Source organism: Manis pentadactyla, chromosome 2 (genome assembly GCF_030020395.1).
Source record: "Manis pentadactyla isolate mManPen7 chromosome 2, mManPen7.hap1, whole genome shotgun sequence".
Taxonomy (NCBI): Eukaryota; Metazoa; Chordata; class Mammalia; order Pholidota; family Manidae; genus Manis; species Manis pentadactyla.
This window is the reverse complement of record NC_080020.1, coordinates 211,788,546-211,802,516: the sequence shown is the minus strand read 5'-3', so window position 1 is coordinate 211,802,516 and position 13,971 is coordinate 211,788,546. Positions and strand designations below refer to the sequence as shown.

Sequence of the window (13,971 nt, the reverse complement as noted above, 5' to 3'; positions counted from 1 at the left end):
AGCACACTTCAAACTTGAGGGGACCTCTCAGATGCACATCTGGAGGCCATTTCACATATAGCTCACAACTCTCAGAAAACCAGCCACATTTTATTGTGTCCCACACCCTCCCTTGGCTGCTCTGGCCCACATTCCACTCCCCTCTCCTCAGGGTCAGAATGAGAAGCAGGCTCAGGGACTCACATGAACTCATTTGCTCTCTTGGTTCTCTGCACCTGCTCCCTCCTGGGCCACAAGACCAGCCGTTTCCACAGCAAACAGTCATAAACAGGCGGAAGGGGACCAGGACTTCAGGTGCAGGATAGCTGCAAACACTCTGGCAAGGCCCATTTTCATACAGATGTTTCCAGCCATAAACGGTGGAACTGCAAAGCAAGAAGTGAGCCAGGTACTAATAAGGCCTGGGAAGTGCATTAGGCTGGAGCTTAGACAGTGACTCAGAGCTTCCTCAGGTGCTGGGCTCCATGCATGACAAGCTGGGTTGGGGCTAAGGGCTCGAGGCCCGGGGAAGTGGGGTGAACCTAAGAAGCTAGGCTGAGGAGGCAGCCCCTGGGTGTGCAGTGGGTTTGGGACACAGAAATCCCAGTTCCCAAGCCCACGCTGTGCTGTGGTATTGCCCACTTTCTTCAGTTCTAATTTGCACAATTCCTGAAATAGCTACCATGGGCAGGTTCTGAGAATAAGAGTGTCTGTGTCTAAGAGTCTCCAATCATGTAAGGACAAAGGGGGTACACACAGCTGGAAACAGGTCAGACTGTGTCTTATACTAGGATGGGGTACAATGTGCAGAGGAAAATGTGGAAGGGGTCAGAGCAATCAGACTTTGGGGGGCGCTAAGGCGTGGCACAAGGTGATCCTTCACAGGTGGGGAGGACTTGGATAGACATTGATGGGAAAGCACAGGCAACATGGGGAACAGTGTCAGTGTGACGGGCCAGCAGGTCCTGGAGCATGGCGTGGTTTGGGCCAAAAGCAGGGAGAATAACTTCTATGGGAGATGGTGCTGGAAGTGTAGGTGGGTTCCAGACTAAGGAAGGTCCAAAAATGCAGGAATAAGGAAATTATTCAGCATGTTTCAAATGTGAATTAGTTACCAACTTCTATAAATTAAGAAACAAAGCTGGGTTCTCACGAAAGTCTGGAAGGCCTGGCCATCCGTGGCTCTCTCATGGCTACACTTGGCTGTAGCCAGGTGGTGGCCGCCCTAAGCGGGACAAGCCGCCCTAGTGTCACGGCTCCTTACTGTGGCCCATCGCTAACTCACCATCAGCCTGCTTCCATCCACCGTGTCACCTGCCTGCCCTCCGTGGGCCTGTGAGTTCGTGGTCTTTGCCGTAGACCTTGAAGCGATACTAGAAGAGGGGAGGGAATTGCCACCGAGAAGCATTTAGGAAAATACATTGAGGGCAGTGAGGAGAAGTCGGTGAGGCCAGAGAGGGGCTTCCTGGCAGTCTCTGGAGGAAAGGGCCTGACAGAAGGCCGGAGCAGGAGAGCGGCAGGAAGGGGCCGGCTGGGGGGACAGGGTGATGGGAATGAGGAAGAGAAGGAATTGATGTGAGCTCCAGGATCCCCAGACAAGGAGCCAGGGTGAAGGAGGAGTAAGTCAAGGAGGCAGATGCAGGAGGCAGAGGACGGGGAGCTCTGCCAGGGTGTGTGGACTTTGAGGTGCTGGGGCAGCCTTGTGCAAACGCATGGCCATACTGGGCCAGGCCTCGGGCAGCCAGGGGACCAGAGAGCCGGACTGGGGACTCTGCTGAAAGGTGTGGTCAGGAGGGCCTGCAGAGGCAGGAGTGGAATGGCGCCATGATTCCCCCTTTGTTCCCTGGCAAGCTCAGCTCCTGCCCTGGGAAATCAATCGCTTGGGCTCTGAGGACCCCTGCCGGGAGGGACAGCCCTCCACCAGCACGTGCGTCACCAGAGGCCAGAGCAATGCCCACCACTGTTTTTCAGACAGGAGGTAGCAGTGGGTGGGAGCCAGGCCCGGCTATGCCTCTCTGCCTGAGTCACATGGAATAATTCTGTCTCTTGTTCCTCTGAAACCCTCCTGGGGGACAGGGCGGGGTGGGGGTGAGTCATGTGAGCCCTGTGCAGCAGATGGCAGGGGGCAGTGAGTCACAGCCCGGGGCCTTAATCGGAAGCATATCGGAGCCTTGAAGAAATGTGTCTGTGGCTGGGCCTGGGGCACTGGCGACTGTCTGTTAAACAATGACAGACGTGGTTGTCAGCGGCAGAGCTGCTCAGTTCAGATGTTCACACATATTTCTTCACTGAATCTCAGCTTCTAATTAATGTAACTTCATTTGTGTGGTTATTTGGGGAATGTCTGCCCCACCGCTGGAGTCCGAGAGCAGGCCTGGCTGGGTTTTGCTTGTCACTGTATCCTTAGCATTGTCTGTTTTAAATGGATGATTGAATGTATGAATGAATGAATGGCTCTGTTTGATGTTAACATGTAATATAACGTGAGTGCATGTGTGTAACCTATTTATATGTACATATATGCTATTTTGTGTATGGACCATCTTTGGAAGAATAAAAATGCACAAGACACTAATACTAGAGCTTGCTTCCTGGACACAGAGGCTGGGGATAGGAGTCTGGGGAGCTAAAGCTCATTGTCCCTTGGTATTTCTTTCCCTTCCTCCATTCTGTTTGCACCCTGGTGAGGCTGCTGCTCAGTGTTCTCCCTCAGAGCCTGCTCTCGGTTGGATGCTCTCCACATTTGGAATTGGGGATGCTGGCATGACCCCTTGTTACGTCAGGTTTTGAGGAGACAAAGGCCCATATGGTAGCCAGCTGGGATCTCATCCTAGAACTGGAAGAATGGAGGGAGTAGCACAGCCGGGGCTGGGCCTGTGTGAGGACCCCAGGCAGTCAGGCAGAGTGAGGGGAGAGGTCAGAGTCTAGTCAGCCCAGAAAGCTGTGGTGTGGGGTACACTGTGACCTGCAGGGTCTTCTATTGCCAGTGCACTGGCTGATCCTGATAAGCAGGACTTGGGCTTCCATAAATAGGGGGTACCCTTCTCAACTGTTTTCTTTGATCCCCTGAGACAACAATGGATGATTTTATTTCACTGGTTCTTCAAATCCCCTTGCAGCCAATCTCCCATCCTGCAGACGCTAGGCAGACCTAAATCTCCCAGCCCTTGGCCAAGGAGGTTCCAGGCAGGAAGCCACGGATGTTTGGAAGGAAGAACCTTGACCTGGGAGTCAGAAGACTGGGGTGGAATCTTGGCTCCATTACTCATGCAACCCCTTGAGCCTGGACTGACTTCCATTTCATAAGGTTTTAAGATGTATTTACTTAATAGTTGTGCAAAGCAGTTTCATGTGATTGTTTTAACTTTTTCTCTATTCCCATTTTTTTTGTTTTTGTGTCTTTTTAATTTTTCAATTAGGTTAGCCAATATCTTATGTATTTTATTTGCTCTTTTTAAAAAAACTGATTTTTTGATTCATTTATTATTTTTATTTCTCTGTCATCAAATTAATTACTGTTTTTATCTTTTCCTTCTTTCTGCTTAATTTACTGTTGCTTTTCTATCTTTCCAAGTTGGCTTTTAATTCATCAGTTTTATTTCCTTTCTTTAACTGGCTTATCTATCAAGGCTTATTATCCCCTGAGAATTGCTTTATTTGTTTATCCACTGGATTTAATATGAGTATTTTTTCATTATTTTTTAGCAATTCTTCTAGTATTTTTGCCTTTAACTTCAGAATAGGTTTAAAGAGAATTTATGACAGATGAAAGGGATTTTTTCAGATATAGTTTTTACTACATTGTGATCAGAGAGTATTACCTATACTCTGTACTGAGGTTCTCTGTGTGGTTTAATACAGTATTTTCATGAGAGTTCATACTGACGTGGGCATTAGAAAGGTGTATTCTTGATTACTGGGGTACAGAGTTTGCCCTATTTTCTTACTTAAGTTGACTGTAACTGGATCTATTTCTTTTTATTTTCTTGATCTGCTCTAAGCTGAGAGACAAAGTAAAATATCCTGCTGTGTCGTCCATTCCTCCTACATCCTGTAATTTTTTCTGTATGAAATTTGCTATGTTGAGTGGCATATAGATATTCATAATACACCTGAGTTGTGAATTATAACCTTTGGCATATCAAATGTGTTTATTTGACTTGTTTGATGATTTCTTTGACCTGAATTCTTCCTTTACTTGTATGTGCTTCATGACTCTTGATTTCTCCTTCTTGGCATTTGCCCATTTTTTCTGTTTCTTGTTTTTTTCTGTACTTCTTTCTTTCTCTCTCTCACCGACTTTACCCACTCTCTTTTTCAGCCTTCCTAAACCATTTTGCTTTAGTTAGTGTCTTTTGCATACAGCACAGAGTTGGGTTTTGTTTAGTGAACCAACCTGGAAATATTCTTAGGATGTGAATTTAGTCCATTTACGTTTATGGACGTGGCCAAGTGTTCTGAGTTTGGCCACACACTTCTGTGTCACAACTCTTGTTTTGTCTTTTAATTTTATCTTTTGGTCTTTCACCCTATGGCTTTCTTACTCTTTCTCCTTGACCTTGTTCTTTCTGTGTGGTTCTTCTCATGTTAGGAAGGTGATTTGTTTGTTTTCCTAGGGTTGATCTTAACTATTAAAGCTTTACATAATATCCTTAGCTTTATTTAGAAACATATATTCATTTGCTTCTATAAATAAGAAGGAAACATGTCTTTTCTTCCTTCCTCTTCTCCTCCCTCCCCTCTACCATGCTATGCTGGTTAATAAACCATCTTTCCCAGTTTTATTAGGAAATAATTGAAGCTTATTATTTAAGGTATACCGATTATATGTGTATTAAGTTTAAGGCACTCAGCATGATGGTTTCATTAACATGTACTGTAAAATGAAGACCACAAAGCTTGACATCCATCACCTCCTAGAGGTACAATAAAAAGAAAAGAAGTTCCTTTTGTGATGAGGACTCTTAGGATTTACCCTCCTAACTCTCCTGGCTGTCATGCAGCAGTGTGAGCTACAAGCATCATGTCTAGGGCAGTTACAGCCCTGGGACTTATTTATCACATACCTCATAGTTTGTAACTTTTGACCACCTTCTTCTGTGTGTGTCTTATAATTGTGTATGTGTACATTTATATGTTTTAATGTATGCATTAAACATCCTGTGCAGAATAACTGCAAAGACTGAGATAAATGAAATTCATGCCAGATGTGGGTCTCCCTCTTCTGTCAGTTAGTGTGGGGGTTGAAGCACTTAGAATCGGCAGTTGCACGGGATTTGGGTGTTGTAATTGTTATCATTTACTTCGTTGCAGCAGACTTCGCATCTCTCCAGTGGAAGACTGCTGCTACCTTGCACTTAGCACAGGGTCTAGGGTGCCAGAAAGTTTTTCTCAGTGTTCCTATGCACTGCTCCCTGCCAGTCTTCGAGAGGGCCCTGCATGCTGCACCCAGAAAGGGACTCTATAAGTTCTTTCCAAGCTAGAGGCCGTTACTGCTCAGTACTAGGTATGAAAGTACGAGCCTCCTATTGGGGCAGACAGGGCGCTCAGGTTTTCTGACCGAGCCTCGGTGCTAGGCAGACTGATGTGCATCCAGCCCTCATTACTCTTGCCCTCCACTTTTGTGGAACTCTAACCTTGCACTTGGGGGATGTCTTGGGCAGGGGAAGGCTTCTTGTCTCATCACACCCCCAACCCCAGCGGGCCTCTGCTCTGTATCAGAGCAGGATCCTGAAACTGAATGGTCTCTTGCCACTCACCAGCCTTGGACAGGGGCCAGAAGGGTTTCCCACCCCTCCTCCAGTGTCAAATGGCTTTTGTTTCTATCTTCCTCCACAGGTAATTGGGTTTAGCCTAGCCCTTTAGTTTCCTGTCCTTACAGAAGCTAAAAGCTTTTTCCTTGTAGAAGAGAAGAGTCCAGGACGAGGGTGGGGTCTTGTTGCCTGCCCTCCAGTGGCAGCTGATCTTCTGGGGTTCATGCCAGTTGCCACCAGTACAAGGCCTGCCTTTGTCTGATATTTTTGAAAGCACATGGTAGAGGGTCACAGTAAAGAGCATGTCAGTGCTTCAAGACTTAGCAATAGAAACTATCCCAAATTAAAGACCCTACTTTCAATGGTGCTGGAACAATTAGAAAACCATATGCAGAAAACAGACTTCAATCCATACCTTTAATCCATACCATATCCAACAATTAACTCCAAAAGGATCAGAGACCTAAATGTAAAACCCCAAACTATAACATTTCGAGAAGAAAACTTAGGAGAAAAATCTTTGTAAATTTGTGCTGGGCAAAGATATTTTAAAATATGACACTAAAACCATATCTAGTGAAAGAAAGAATTGATAATTTTTTCTTCATCAAAATTAAAATCCTCTGATTTTCAAAAAATACAGTTAAGAGACTAAAAAGACAAATTAGACTAGGAGAAAACATTTGCAAAACATAGATCTGATAGAGGACTCACCTACAGAATATATGAAGAATGCTCAAAACCAGTAGTAAGAAAACAACCTAATTAAAAAATGGGCAAAAGACTTGAACAGATCAAAGAACACACATGGATGGCAAATAAGCACACAAAAAGATGCTCAAACCCATATGCCATTTGGTAAAATAAATGAAAATGAAGACAGCTAGATTAAAAATGCAGATTAAACCCACTACCCTGAGATACCACTACACATCTATTAGAATGGCTAAAATTAAAAAGACTGATCATATCAAGACTTGGCAAAAATGTGGAGAAAATTTGGAGAAACTGGAATTCTCATATACTGCTAGTAGGAATATAAATTAGTATACTTTGGAAAACAGTTTGACGGTTTCTTAAAATGTTAAGCGCACATCTATGTGATTCAACCATTTCACGCCTAGGTATTTACCAAGAGAAATGAAAACAGGTGTCCATCCCAAAGACTTGGACACAAATATGCATAGCAGCTGTATGGGCAATAAATGTGCATTAACAGGTGAATGGATAAACAGGTTAAAGGAATTCATACAATGGAATACTACTCAGCAATAAAAAGGAATAGTGGTTGAATCTCAAAATAATTCAGCTGATTGAAAAAGCTAAACAATATAGAGTACGTAATAATGTATAACTATATTTACATAAAATTCTAGAAAGCACAAACTAATCTACAGCAATAAAAAGCAGATCCAGGTTTTCTTGGGGATGGGTGCTGGGAGGGCAGGAAGGAGGCATTACCAAGTGGAATGAGGAAACTCCGAGTATCACCTGGCCTCTGCCTTTGGAAATCTCTAGACCAGAGGCAGTCCCTGATCTCGGGAGTCAGAGGAAACTGCCTGGCACCCTCTTCTTCCGCACTGTGGGGGAGGACCTACACTGGGCATGTGTTTCCAGAATGTTCCCTCTTGTCACATGCCTCACAGCTGCCTTCAGATCTGCCACTTGGTGCATATGGCACAGCCTTGGACCAGGCCATCCGCCCCCTGCTGCAGATGCTCCAGTGACCAGGGAGCCCCTGACAGTCCCCTTCCCGGGGATTCCATCCATCTCACAGGCCCTGCCTTCCCTGTCCACCCCCAGGCCTCTTCCGGCACCTTCCAGAACTGCCGGCGGGTCGGGAGGGCAGAGCACTTGTTTGATAGGAGGGTGTCTTTTTCCTGGGTCTGTGGGGAGGAGCTGGTGCCACTGCAGGTAAATTTCTGAACTCAGAACACAGGGTCCTCAGTGCCTTTTGCCCTCAGCTTTGGTCCCTGGCTGCAAGTCTGGGACACAAGGGAAAATCCCACTTGGCATCTTGTTTCAACATGAAATCCATCATCAACTCACTCCTGTGTGCCTGACCCCACACTTCCTAAGCTGGCATCTTAATGGTGATAGTGGGGTCAGCGTATGCAGTGGAAAGGGCACGCCAGGCATCAATGCCTGGCTCTGCCACTTATTAACTGATAGGTAATAATACCTTGCATGGTGTCAGTGTGAGCACAAAATGAATATTTGCGAAGAGCTTAAAACAATGCCTGACATATAGTAAGTGAATTCTAAAAGTTTGCTATCTTATCATCATATTGAGTAAGCCCCCTCACCCTTCTGAGCCACAACCCCCTGCTGTAATATAAAGCTCTAACACTCCACAGGTAGGCTTGGAGGATTTCTTGAGGTTTGCATCAAGCACATAGTGCAATGCCTGGGACATAGCAGGTACTGGATGGATCCTGTTCTCTCCCGTTACCCTCTGCTATCATTTCACGTTACAGCACAGCTGGAAGCAACAGGGTTTGTCTTAGGTAAGCAGGTGCCGCTGTCCTCTACGCAGGGAAAGCAAGAGGGGCAAGAGGCATCTTTCCTTGCCTGGAACCAACAGGAGAAAGAATGTCACTGCTGTTCAGTGCCTTCCCTCCAGGTGGGGGGAATCCTGGGCCCCAAGGCACAAGGCTAGCTTGGCCTGTGCACCACTATACAGATTGGCAGGAGTCGAGGTCGCTCTTGGCTTGTCTGTGTTTTGAGAGGGGCCAGGTGACCAGCACCTGGGTCTGATTCTGGCCAGTTGCTCCCTGCTGGAACCATCTCTCAGGGCCTGCCCTCCCTCTTTCTCCCCCTAGCACTCTCGCTCGTCAACGTTTCACCTTGATTATAGTGTTTTTGCTCCAGACCATCAGATGTTGTCATTCTCTGGCACAGCCCAGCATATTCATTCCTCCTAGATGCACTTCTCTGCTCTGCCTGGAGAATGGCCATGAAGGGACATCTCCATGGCAACAGATGTTGATCTCATAGTTGCTTAGCGATGCACTGTAGGATGTGCTCTGGCTTCCTGACAGCTGGGCGTCCTTTGGTGTGTCTGTACTACTGGGGCTGGGACGAGTAGGAGGTTTCTTCCCTTGCTTCTACCATTTTTATGTAAAAGTGAAAAGCAAAAAGAACTGGAAATTTGTCTTATTTGGGAGGAATGCTGTCATAAGGAGAGCAAAGCACTGGGAGTCAGAGTGTGAATCAGAGGAAAGACATGAGGGCGACACGTTCCCCAGCAGGTCCACAGCCTGGGGGAAGCCTTGGAAACTGTGTCCAGAGGCAGAAGATGCTGGCCGAAAAGGACGACTCAGCGTGTCCTCATTGCCGCACCCGTCACCTGGGACAGCCGCTGCTGCCACCTGAGCAGCCCTGATATTTGGGGCCTGGAGCGAGAGTCCAGGAAGCCACATCACCATATCTCTATATACTTAAAATTATAAACCAAGGCTAAATAAAATCTATGCTATCCTCTGACTTCAGCAATTTAATGGTAGACAGAAGAGTGCCCTCCACAAAGACACCCAGGTCTCAATCCAGAAACCTGTGACTCTCTCATGTTGCATTAAGGTTGTAGACAGAATTAAAGTTGCTGATCAACTATCTTTGTGATAAGGAGAGTATATCTTGATTATCCACGTGGGCCCCGTGTGATCACAAGGGTCCTTAAAAGTAGAAGAGCAAGGCAGAGGTCAGAGTGATGCCCTGAGAGACCAGCCACTGCTGGCTTTGGAGAGGGGAGAGATCCCAAGCCTAGGATTGCCAGGGCCTTCTAGAAGCTGGAGAGGGCAAGAAAATGGATTCTCCCTTCGAGCCTCCAGAAGGGACGCAGCCCTGTCACACTCACTGAGAATTCTGATAAATTCGTGTCCTTGAGGCTGTGTTCAGTGGCTATAGCAGCAATAGGAAAGGAACACGTGATCCTGATCATGCCCCCAAGGCCTGTGGGGAAGGGTACAGGCTGAGGGGGCAGCCGCAGGGCCCGGGCCTTCTGGCCTGCATCTAAGAGCAGAACTGGTCTTGCTAGTGCAGAAGAAAGTCATTTCCTTTCCCTCCTGCAGCAGCCATTTCAGAACAAAACAAAGAAAAATCCCAGACTAGCCAAAACCTTCACCCTAAGGCCCAAGCCAACTCTAATTAGCAGGAGAAAGGAAAGTTGTGCTCCTGTGTTAGAAAAGATCATGGCCTCAGGGGCCTCGGGGTGTGGAGCATCCTTGCTTATCCAACCCTGTCGCTAGCCAGCTCCCCCTTATCATGCCAGGGGGTTTTCACCTGTGAGATGGAAGTACACCAGCCACGGATTAATTTCTCTTTTCCTGCCCTCAGCTATCTTGCAGTTTCATAAATTGTCTTGCTTAGCTGAGGAGTGCTCTGACCAGTCAGAAGTTGCAAAGGGACTGGGGGTAAATGTTCTCTCTCCCTTCTGCTGACCTATGTCCTGTAGGTCTGGGGCACACCTCACCTCCTCCAGGAAGTCCTCCCTGACCATGCATATCTGCAGCACTTCCTGGTGGTAACCCTGTTACACCCTCATTTTCTCTGTGTACAGTGACACATTATACATATTTAGTATAAACTCATCTGTTCAGTGACTATGTCATGTCTCCAGTCCCTAAGGTTAGCCACATTGCTGGTCTCACAGTATCATTGTTGGTAGGTATTTAGAGCCCTGAACAAGCTGTACATATTCAAATCCAAGCCTGAAGTAATTTGCAACACTCACTTACCTTCTCTGCTGAGCGCAGCAGCCTGTCTGGCTTTGTGTTTTGCAGCCCCCCAGACACCTTCCCTGGGGCCACTTGGTCATCTTCATATCAGCTCATCTCTGCTGTGGTCTCTGGTTCGGCCTTTCCTAAGTTGGGGAGAATTTAAAGTTCAGATGTCTCTAGGATTTGTTCTTGAGCCAGCCAGCCTAGGGTCCTTCTCTGGCCTGATCTCAGGCCTAACAGGCTTTATTCCCGTGGCTGAGTCCTGCCTCCAGTTCCTGCTCTCGGGGCCATCTGGATCCTCTGGACCTCGATGCCTGGCCCAGGTTCAGTTTCCTCTATGACTTACACCGGCTAGAGTCTAGCTCCTGAGGCCCTGTGTCCCCTGTGTGACCTTCACGTGTCTCCTGCTCTTGGGACACGTACCGACCTGCCTGCCTGGACACTCACTGCCCACCTCCGGGCAGGCTGCCTGTTACAGCCTTCCTCCCACCCAACTTCTCTGCACGTATCTCGGCTTCCCAGTAGGGCAGACTTCACCCTCCTCACCCTAGGCCCCCACCCCTCCAGCCTCCCATCACCTGGTGCACCTACCGCCTTCAGGAGCCCACTCCTCTGGCTTGGCTCTGACTACATCTTTACTCATTCCTTAATTTATTCATCCACGTAGCCACTCATCTGTCAGCAAATACGTGCTGAAGGCTGACTCAGTGGCAGGCAGTGTGCTGGAGGTGGGGCTCTGTGCTCCAAGCCCAGGTGAGCCTCTAAAAGATGCTGATCCCTGCAGTGTCACCCACTGCCCCTCCCCCTGCTTCCACAGGGTGAAATTACCTTAAATGGTGGGTGTGACTGCGGCCACCTGTAGTGCTGTTTATGACAAATGAACAACACTAGACAGGATAAAAGAGATTGCAATTCTAATCTTGAAAGAATTCTTTGGTATAATAAGCACCTATAATGATCAACAAATCAACTCCTAAAAACTACATGTAATTTTTAGATATTTAATATGTTAATCATGATATTAACAGTATAATCATAATATTAATCATGAACCTTTCAAGAAGCCATGGTTTACAACTAGGAGTCAAGGAAAACTGTCTTTAGTTAATTACAGTTCAAGAAAAAGGGAAGCCTGGTGACTGGACGACAGAGGCCTCCGGAGCAGCCTAGGTTGGCAGAGCGACCTCAGATGAGGGTCCAGTGAGTGTTATAAATGGGCACCATGGTGTGACGGTGGGAGCCATCTCACAGCAGGTGACGGTCCTAAGGCATTATTGTTCCTGCACCATAAAGTTAAACTAGAAATCCGAACATTATACATTTCATAATAAAAGTACAGCACCAATTACACATTTAAAATAAAATTTTATATTTATTATTGTATCCCAAAGAGTATCTATAATGGCAATATGCGGCTTCAGCCCAGTGTTTATTAACACTTGGCCGTTCTGCATGTGGCCAAGATGAATATCCAGGGCGCCTGTAAAAGAACCCCATCAAGCCTTTTGTGCTTCTTTCCTCGACAGATATTTTATCCCGGTTAAAAATAGTGCCTCACACAAAAGTTGTGCACGGGATTCTTCTCTAACCACTGCCTCAACCTGTTCCTGAATCATTGTGGAGCCAGTTCACTGCGATCTCGTGGAGACACACGCCGAGCAAGCCCACATCTCCTCCGGGGAGACTGACAGCAGTGCCCATCCCACTGGTGTTGAACCAGCCCCAATCAGGTGCTTTAAGCCAGGTGGTTCTGAAACACAGCCAGGTCTTTCTCCAGCGAAGAGGAAGGTCCATGCTTTCCCTGGCTGAGGGAAGCCAGCAGTCACACCTGCGTCTCTGTTTAGCCACAGCCCATTATCACCCACAGCAGTGCTTGAGACTCTGCTCCATATTCCGGGCAGAGATTTGAACTGTCATGGGATGGTTCACATGTGTGCAGAGGCAGCCGAGCAGCGAACAGAAGCAACAAGCCACAGCAATGGCAAACATCTGCGAGTGGAGATCCAAACATTCCCCCCAAATCCTGGTGAATGGGCACGCTCTGTTTTCAAGTCAGTCTGGATTTCAAACATTCAGTGCCACTTGCCTGATGAGTTCCTGGCATTCTTTTGAACCAGACCATGCCCCCATCCAGGAATCAGAAAGAGGGCGACAGCCCTTAGAGTCACGCCACTGAGTGACAGGACAGGTCCCTGGCTGGCTGGAATTACTTACTGTTGAGGCACTGCCCGCACTGCAGTATCACTGCAATCGAGAGGTTCTCTCCACTCTCTCCTAATGGAACTTGTGCGTGTATCCCTTGGCCATTCGCATTTAGCCACATGTATGTCCATATCTTCACCACAACTTTCCCATCTTGGCACATTTTAGAAAGCAGTTTGGCTGGTTGTCTGCCCAATCAATGCACAGCCTTAGTTTTAGATGATAAGCAATTTCTTTCAAGAATTTCAAGACTTTCTTTTCTCTTTAAGATTACAATCAATGTTTTCCATGCAGTTTGCCTCTCTGGGAGAATGTTCTTAGGGATGAGTCACTTTGATTTGCCCAGATGGTCTTCCTGTCAACTGCTTTCTGTGGTTTAGTGATTTCTTATTCTTATCTGTTTTCTTCAAAGTGATATGTTTGGTTTGAGATTTTAGGCAGAAACCCAGCTTTTTACTGCAAATTCCTGCCCAAGTGCCATTGTTTCATCTTTTTAGCCTACTGGGTGAAATCTGCTGCTTAGTTGAGATCATCAGGGCACTTTTCTCAAAGTCTGTGCAGCACCTGTGCCCGCAGTTCATGTTTCCTAAAAATGCAGACTGCTGGGTCTGGTTGCAAACATGCTGACTGAAAATTTTGGTGGGGCCTGGAATCTGCATTTCAAGTACAGCAGGGGATGGTACTTGTACACTGAAGAGTTTGAGAACCACCATTCCAGCTGAAGGAGCAGAGGAGGGACTTCCCAGGTCCCCCAACGCTGCCTTTCTCCACACAGCTCCTCAGCCCACGCTGTGAGGAGGGCCTGGGCCTGGGTCTTCAGGTGCCATCTTGCTGCTTTCCGTCACTTTCACATCCTGCAGCCTCTTGATGGGCATTCTGAGGCCAAGCTGCTCTGCTGTCGTGGACCCCACGGAGATGAATCTGGTCATGGTGCTAGGATGGGCCTGACTGGGCAGAAGGGGGCCTTGGGAAATCAATGCTTCCCTAAGTTTCCTACATGGGGGCAACGTAAAAAATAATGACATTCGACTTGCACACTGAGATTAACGACTGAGCCTTCTTGAGGCTGCAGTTGCTGGTCCGGATGCTCCAGCCTCCCCAGGCCCGGTGGAACCGCCCGAGCGCTGAGGAGATGGAGGGGCTCTCAGCATGCTTGTAGCCCACTGGTTCAGAAGCCCTTCATTAGACATCTCCTGCTTTTGTCCAGGTGAGAAATGGGTGATTGCTGCAGGAACAGAGAGGAGGGGATGAAATAGCACATATTGAGGAGGGAATTTTAAACTTAACAACTGATTAGATGTGGGGAAGATAGATGGGAA

General features: G+C 47.2%; 1 long non-coding RNA gene across 1 annotated transcript in view; it reads right to left on the bottom strand.

Moving 5' to 3' along the window:
- LOC118921653 (uncharacterized) overlaps positions 1-10,825 on the bottom strand; it is a 74,018-nt gene extending 63,193 nt beyond the window's left edge. Inside the window, exon 1 of the long non-coding RNA XR_005028442.2 lies at positions 10,469-10,825. This is a non-coding gene — a long non-coding RNA (uncharacterized LOC118921653). The remainder of the gene's footprint in view (positions 1-10,468) is intronic.
- Positions 10,826-13,971: the final 3,146 nt, after the last annotated feature.